Below are 8,125 nucleotides of genomic sequence, written 5' to 3' on the forward strand. Positions count from 1 at the left end.
CCCCCACACACACACACGGGGGAGAGAAAGAGAGTAAGGAAAAATAGCCAAATGTTTTACGGCCTCTTAAACTTGTCTGTAATAGCAGTCAGAGTGGCGTCAACACAGCGGTCTCTGGGGTTCCTCCAGGGGCTGCTAAATGGCTTTAGTAGCTGCAGTCACTCTGCAGCTCACACAGAAACACTTAACACATCCTTACAACCCATAAACAACTGACACACACACACTGAGATTCTCACGCACCCGAAGGATCGAGTCTACTTAGAAATTCAGGGGGAAAAAAAAAAAACGCAGCTGAAGACGCACACACACACATATATTAATGCATGCGCTGTCTGCACACAAACAATTAGCTGACTCAGGATTCAGGCTTTTCTTTCTTTTCTTTTTTTTTGTGCGTCAGAAAACGTATGCATGTGACCCCTCGGGACCAAACAGCCAGTGTGCATTTATAGTTCTGGGATAAATGGAGCAGAAAAACCACATACTGTAATAACCAACACTCCCAGTAAGAAAGAGGCAGCAGCAGCAGCAGAGGAATCAAACTGTAACCGAAGGATCTCTCAGTAGGGAATAAATGCAGGCTATCAGTAAACAAAAAAAAGCCTCCTTATTTTTTCTCTTCTCTTCTTTTTTCCCCTCCTGGCTGCAGGGCATTGTTCCTCTTCCAGTGACCCCCCTCTCCCTCCTTCCATCTTGGTTTCTCTAATCAGTGTACTTGTCTTCAAGCATCTTGTCACTGGCCATCAGATGTAGAACCAGGACATAAATAGCAGCAGCTCTGGGACGGCACACATTTTTCTGTATCTGTCAGTGTCATCGTTTCTTGTGCCTCGTCATTTCCTCCCCTCCCGCCTGTGAAACCACTCAAGTCTCTAGCATTCATTTGCCCCCTTCTTTTTTTTCTTTTTTTTTCTGTCATTCATCTCCTGTGCAATCTGTGACTCAGTCTCGACTCTCTGATACGAAGGTGATGCAAAAAGATAAGAGTCTGAGGCAAGCCAGCCTCACTCTGTCGCTCTGACTTCAGCCTATAGGAGGTTTTTATTTTTATTTTTTTGAATTTGAAACTGGAGGAGTGTTTACAGGAGGGGTAGGGTATGTGGGGGGGAGGGGGAGGGGTGATGTCAGACAGTTAAACAGCCTCGGCTCACCAGGTGTTGACATCGCTGCGGCTAGACCCCAACCATCTGAACAAACACAAACGATGTGTGCTGACACACAGATAGCAGATGCACGCAACCTTTACCATCGTAGCAGGTGCTGGGTAAGTGTGAAGTACAGTGTGTAACTGAGATGTGTGCTATAATAAAGAAAAAAGAATAATAACTGGAGGGATAGTTCAGAGATTAAAGGATTGCCTAATCTGTATCGGACTACAGATTAGGCCAATGAAGTGCGGTTTTAGCAGCTGTTCCATTCACCACCTCTCTTTTATACTTGACTCTGACTGCTTGTTGTATAAGCTGCAGAACAATCCCAGATGGCCTTTAAATCAGATTAAGTACTTAGATAGCTCCCAGGATTAAGAATCTATCTTCTTGATTAATCATCGGAAAATAATGAAAGACTAATAAGAAATTTTGCTAATTTTGTTTCAAATGCCTTGAACCTTTCCACATTTCGCTCTGCTACACTCAAAAACTTTTATGTTTGTTATTCTGGGTTTTTTGTGATAGACCAACACAAAGTAGTCCATAACTGGGACATGGGAGGAAAATTAGATGAGTTTAATTTGTAATCCTGAAACGGAAAAGGTGTGGCAAAACTGAAAATTTACCAAGACATTGGTGAAAAACAAAACTGAAAGGCAACAAGATCAATAAATCAGAAAAGAAACCAAAAGGTTCACGGAGAAGCTGAAGAAATCTGTGCTCAGGTAGGAGAGGACAATTATTATTAACATGCTCCACAAATTTGGCCTTTGGGGAAAAGTGACAAAAAGAAAATTACTGTTAAAAAAATCCTTCAAAGAAGTCCTGTTTGTAGTTTGCCACAAGCAACAAAGGAGCAACAAACAAAAATGGAAGATAGATGAAACTTTAAATAAGCTTCTTTTTTTTTTTAGCAGAAAACTAACTCTGCAGCACGATGTTGGCAGCATCATGCTGTGACAATGTGGGGACAGTAAAGGACAGTAAAGCTAGTGAAGTCTGATGAGAAAATGGTTGACGGTAAAAACGTCAATCCCGGAAGAAAACATGTTAGAGGCTTCCAGCAGGACAATGACCCCAAACAAACAACCAGAGATATAAAGGAATTATTGAGATAGTGGAATAATTATGCGTGTAAATGGGATAGTTAAAGTCCATTTTTTTAAAAGTTATAATTTTTTCCACTTCATAATTATGCAAATTTTTTGTTGATTTGTTATATTTTTTAAAATCCAGAAAAAAAACACTGAAGTTTGTGACAACACATGAAAAAATGTATTTGGTAAAGAATATTTTTGTAAAACACTCAAACAACTGTGCTGGCTGCTTCAAAATGGATTTTTATTTTCTATTGTGGGGTGAAGTTTAAGAAATTCAGTGGAAAAGGTAAAGGGAATAAAAAATATATACAAGTCTCAATTTTTTTTACTCCTCTAAAAAAGGCAGTAAAAAAAAAGTCAAACTCTTGGTCACATAAAAACATGATAGATTTTCACAAGGATAAGTAGAATGTTTAAAAGTCCTGGTTAGGTCACGTTTTTCAGTGTGTCATTTTGAATGTGCTTAAATATTCTTTAAAATTTAATTGTTGCATGTCAGCTGATCACAACAAAAAGCAGTGATCAAGCATTTCTGACTATGTTCATAACTTCTACTGTGAAAAGGACTGACATGAATAAAAAAAAAACATATTTCAATATTTAGCTCATACTTTGTAAGGTGAGGAAATAAAGACGGTGAGGTGAATCTGAAGCCATCAGTTTACAGCCACTATATGAGAAGGAGGTAATTAAAGAGATTGGAGGTTTACACAGTAACCCCTGCTGAGCAGCTGGTCTATGGTAGGTCAGGAGCAGCACATGGTGCATGGTGTGTGTCTGTGTGTGTGTGTGTGTGTGTGTGTGTTGAGCTCCACCTGCGGGCTGTGTACACACACAAAAGCGACGGGATCCGCTTGACTGCTGCTGATGCGCCCGCCGGCATCTATCTCAGCCAAACAATACAGTTGCTGTTAAAGGTCCCGGATTAAAGAGCAACTCCTCTGTCTCCCAGGGGTGCTGGGAGACAACCATCAGGAGGAAACTGCAGGCTGACACACACACACACACACACACGCACACACGCACACACACACACATATCATGTATGCTCCTGAGTTTAGTATGAGCAAACAGGTGCGGTGTTTAATCACTGACAAGTTTGACTAGAACAAGAAGCCACACAAGGAAGGAGCTCAAACACCTTTTTGATCCCAAATCTCGCTGCTGTGCCAAGACAGACAATTAACTGTCCCTTACAGGAAATGAATCAATCAGACTTAAAAATAAGAGCATGAATGCTCTTTGTGCACTTTCACATAGATTTATAAAATTATAAGATTGCAGTTGTCTTGCTTGTTTAGTAGAAAACAATACCTCAGAATAGTCGCCATTTTGTGAGTGGCAAGAGCGCCTTAAAATGAGGTTGATGTGCAATTGGAAACTGGGATTTCCTCATAAAGAGACATTATAAGTTTACGCTCTATTAATATTGGATGAGTTGGGTTTGAGTATAAAACTATGTGTTCATTTCACCACAATAAAAGTTATTGTGTGAGATATAATGTCAAACATCTGAACATCAAAACTGAAAAATGTGACCAAATTAGCTTAAAATGCACTTCCACCTTAGTCTCAAACTAGTTTAAAATCTAAGAGAGAACGGCGGAATTACAATTATAACTATACTCGTTAACTTTACAAGTTACTTATTAATCATCTATTGTGAAATTGAGTCCATTGCTGTTTTCTTTCAACAACAAGCCACGCACAACATGGCGCCGCCGTTGACGTATAATCGGAGCGCTCGTGCAACGTCTACTATCTCTCGTCTATGCTTGAGCAGCCCAACGTAGTTTTATTTGAAAAAGCAGACGCCAGAAGCTGCTTTATTCCTGCTGCCTTCACTCTGTCCATCAAGCCGAACCAGTTTGATGACATGCTGCTGACTGATTCAATCACACTCACTTTCAGACTTCATGGACTAAAAACAAGCTTCACTTCAAACAGTCCGTCCAACGCTAACGAAGAGATTATAAACTGAAGATAACACCGCAGAATCATCAAAAGTATAAACGAAAGAAACAGCAAAAGGAGTGAGAAAGTTTGACCAGCTTAATTGATCAGTAGGGTTTCAGAAAAAGCCGCATGTCGATGAAAGACCTTCTCAGACACTGATAATTAACAAGCATTTGTGTTGAAACAACAGAAAACGCAAAACTCACCACCTCACCGGAAGGAAAGCACGCAATTTTTTGCGCATATCGCTTAAACAAATGGCGGCTCTGTGCGCTGCGATGTACAAATTGATCCCCGGGACGAAATACTGTGCAGCACACACGGTGTGGAGATGTGGGAAGGAGAGGGGAACTCATTAACTGTCCTCTGAGAGAGAGACACACAGAGAGAGAGAGAGAGAGAGAGAGAGAGAGAGAGAGAGAGAGGGAGGGAGGAGGATGGGAGGAAGGAGGAGGAGGAGGGGAGTGAGCACCTGCTCCACTGATGCTCCCTGGAGAGATGGAGGGATGTGGGGAAGGAAGATGTGAGCCCAGACTGCAGATCCCTCACAGCCTGGACATGTTTACTGTCCACTGGAGACAATCAGGCCTGTTCCAGGCAGCTCCTCCTGCTGTTACCGCTGCTTCAGAGAGCTACTAACAGCCATATTTAACTAATTAGCAATAATACCAGTAACAGGCTGCTGCAGCTGCTAATAACCGTCCTTACCAACAGTAGAACTATTAATTATTGGATTCTGCTGAAATGTTAAAAATCTATGGCAATAGATTCTTCTTTCTCCACTAGGTGGCAAGATCCTCGCCCCGTGGGCATCTTGGCATATTGACCTAACTACATGTGAAAGTAACGTCTTCGCATATGCCTGGATTACAACTCTGGAAAAAATTAAGAAAATTAAGAAACCACTGCAAAATTGTCAATTCTCTGATTTTACTTTTTATAGGTATGTGTTTGAGTAAAATGAACATTGTTTTGTTATGCTATGAACTACTGGCAACATATCTCTGAAATTCCAAGCAAAAATATAGTTTTTGTTTGCAGAAAATGAGAAATGATCAAAGATGCAGTGCTTTTAGACCTCAAATAATGCAAAAAAAAAAAAAAACCCAGTTCATATTCATTTAGAAACAATAATACTAATCTTTTAACCCAGGAAGAGTTCAGAAATCACTACATACTGTAAATAGTAAACAATTGATGAATTTTGATGATGATTCTAAGAATAAGAAAACCTAAAAATCCTCTGGCTGATCAAGACTAATCTGCATAGGGGATTTTACCCTTTTCTAAAAGCAGAATACTAAATCAAGGAGGATTGCACCATTAAAGGAACAGTGCAAAAAAAAGAGTAATGTGAGTATGGTTCAGGCAATGGAGCAGGTTGTCCATTAATTGCAAGGTTGGCAGTTTCTGTGCACACCCGTTTACAGAAGAGCCGCTGGGAAAGACGTTTGGGTAAAACACCTAGTAAAGCATTTTGTGTTTTTAAAAAAAAAGTAATAAAAAAGGTGCTTCATAAGTACTGACCATCCATCATTACGGCTGAAACCGAAACAGCTTTTTGAAAATTAAAACTGTCAGCTTGTCCACATTTTATGTCCATGGTAGTCAGGGGCAACATGCGGCATAGCAGAGGCTGTTGGTCTCAATAAAATCACCAGGGTTCCCAACCCCAAACCACACAACTTTAGTACATGAATTACTCCCTCTTTCTGCCCTTTTTAGAGTTTCATATCACGTTGGACTGCTTAGTGCTTTTGGTACAACACAACAAAAACATGCATTAAAAAAAGGAGAAAAAGAGAATATTTAGACAGAATAGAATAGAACAGAAATATCCTTCATCGGGGAAATTCAGGTGTAACAGCAGCATCAAGTATGTAGGTTCACATTAAAAAGTTCAAAAAGTATTGTAAGAAATGTGAAATCTATATAAACAGAAACTAGATTAATAATAGTATACTGTACAGTAAGAACAAGATTACAACATAAAAATACTGTGCAGTTATCAGAAACAGCATACTCTAATCGAAGGGATGTGAAAAAACAAATATTATTATATATTATATTATATATTATGTGTCATTATTATATATTATCCAGTGCAAACTTTATTTTGACCCATGATGTAAAGAACACATAAAAAAACTAAACAAAAAGACAAAGAAGTGGTTAAAAAGCAGTAGATAGGAGGGAGGCTGCAGGTTACTACAGAAAAACTGAACTCTATATGGTCAGAAAGAAACATGAGATGCCAGTAAAAATGTAGCGTAATCATAAAGAAAAAGCATAAAAATAATCCAACAGTGGCTTTTATGTTGTTGTATGTTGCGAGTGTTTGCAAAATAATCTTGAAAAACTAAATCCTGCTGCTGAAGCAGGCATTGGAATCATTAAAGTTTGCAGGCACAATATCACACCATCACCTTTAAGGGACACCGCTTTGAGCTACATGGTTACTAAATAAGAGATTTTCTAATTTATTCCTACCAAATGATTCGTCTTAAATAGACTTGTGAGTTTCAAAAACAGTAAAATTGCTTTCTATGTGGTGCAGCTGGCACGTAGCTATCACAACTGAGCTTCAGGTTTCAAGCCAGCTGCTTGCAGGGTTTCCTAGGCACATTGTTGGTTAAATGCTGAATAACTGCAACATTTGCAGTCTTTGTTGTGTTCATTATCTGTATCTCAACACCAACTGCCAATTAAAGCAAAAAACAAAAAAGAAAACAAAAACAAAAAAAACAGGAAAAAACAATACCTGGTTCTTGCAGCTGGAGCAGAGAAACCAAAACAACCAAAACAACGGCACACATTTTCATTTTTTTGTCAGTGCCATTTCTGTTGCTCAAAGTAACTTTGCTTTATAGAAGCTATAATCTGTTCCAGTTTTTATTTTACAGGATACAGTCCTTGACAATTCTGCTCAGTTCTCATCTCCCTTCAGTGCTCCATCAGGGCTTTCTCCCATTGAACTCAATTTCTCTGGCACAACTTCAACCGGGTACTTCGCTCTTCGCAGTGCAGAACGATTGAGTAAATTTGAAATTATTAAGTCTATTTTTGGAAAAGCTAACTACCACTTCAAGCAAGCATAAAAATATTCTTGCAGAATTGAAGAAGTTATTTTGAATATTAATGTTTCCATCAACCTTTCCTTCTGCGATACGTCAAAATGTGCATAAGTGGAAAAATGTTGAAAGTCCCAAACTAATATGATACTCATCCCACACGGTAAAATGAAAACTGCTGACATTGAATATAATCATAACTATTAAAATGTTCTCACTCTGTTAAGGGAAAATGATCACATTTGAATAAGTTCAGCTTCATTATACAAGACTGTCCCTGATTGGCTGGTGAAAATACAAACATACTATCAGAAGGATAAAGAAATGGACATGTTCAGGAGCGTCTCTCTGTCATTGTGTGCAGTAAGTTCTCTCAGCTCGCTTCATTTACTCTAATATTTCAACATCTCCCCCGGGTCTTCTCTGCCTGTTTCTTTCCTGATTGTTCATCCCTTCATCTCCTCATCCCTCTCTTCACATCTCCCAAGCAGCTGCTGCTTCACTTTGCAGCTCCTTAACAGCTGTTTTGCATCAATTTGCGCTTCCGAGTGTAGATTTCTACCTTGTCCATCCTTCTAGTTTTTCGATTTCCCTCACTCTCTCGTTCCCTCCTGTTTCCCCACTTGCTTTCCTGAAATAAACAGCCTTGATGTTCTTCTTCCAGTCCTTCCACGCAGACTTGCTCAACACTAATGAAGAAATCCCACGCTAGCATGCATACAAGCCTCAAATTAGTCAATAATTCACACGGATTAACAGCCCTCGCTTTGGAAGCAGCAGGTTCAGGAGGAAGTGCTGGCGAAATAGGCAAGGCCCCTCTATAATCCTCATCTCTCTCTCTCTC

The 8,125-nt window shown here is 39.4% G+C and overlaps 1 protein-coding gene across 5 annotated transcripts in view; it reads right to left on the reverse strand.

Moving 5' to 3' along the window:
- Positions 1 to 8,125, reverse strand: part of LOC103466054 (genetic suppressor element 1-like) — a 58,277-nt gene that overhangs the window by 22,883 nt on the left and 27,269 nt on the right. For 2 of the 5 annotated variants that reach the window (XM_017305479.1, XM_008411364.2), the window contains exon 1: positions 4,425 to 4,553. The exons of 1 other annotated variant lie outside the window; for it this stretch is intronic. The gene's annotated coding sequence lies outside the window, so the exon portion shown is untranslated. Of the gene's footprint in view, positions 1 to 4,416; positions 4,554 to 8,125 lie in introns of those variants that run through there. 2 more of the 5 variants (XM_017305480.1, XM_017305481.1) reach the window with 2 other exon arrangements.

This window comes from Poecilia reticulata, linkage group LG6 (assembly GCF_000633615.1).
Source record: "Poecilia reticulata strain Guanapo linkage group LG6, Guppy_female_1.0+MT, whole genome shotgun sequence".
NCBI lineage: Eukaryota > Metazoa > Chordata > Actinopteri > Cyprinodontiformes > Poeciliidae > Poecilia > Poecilia reticulata.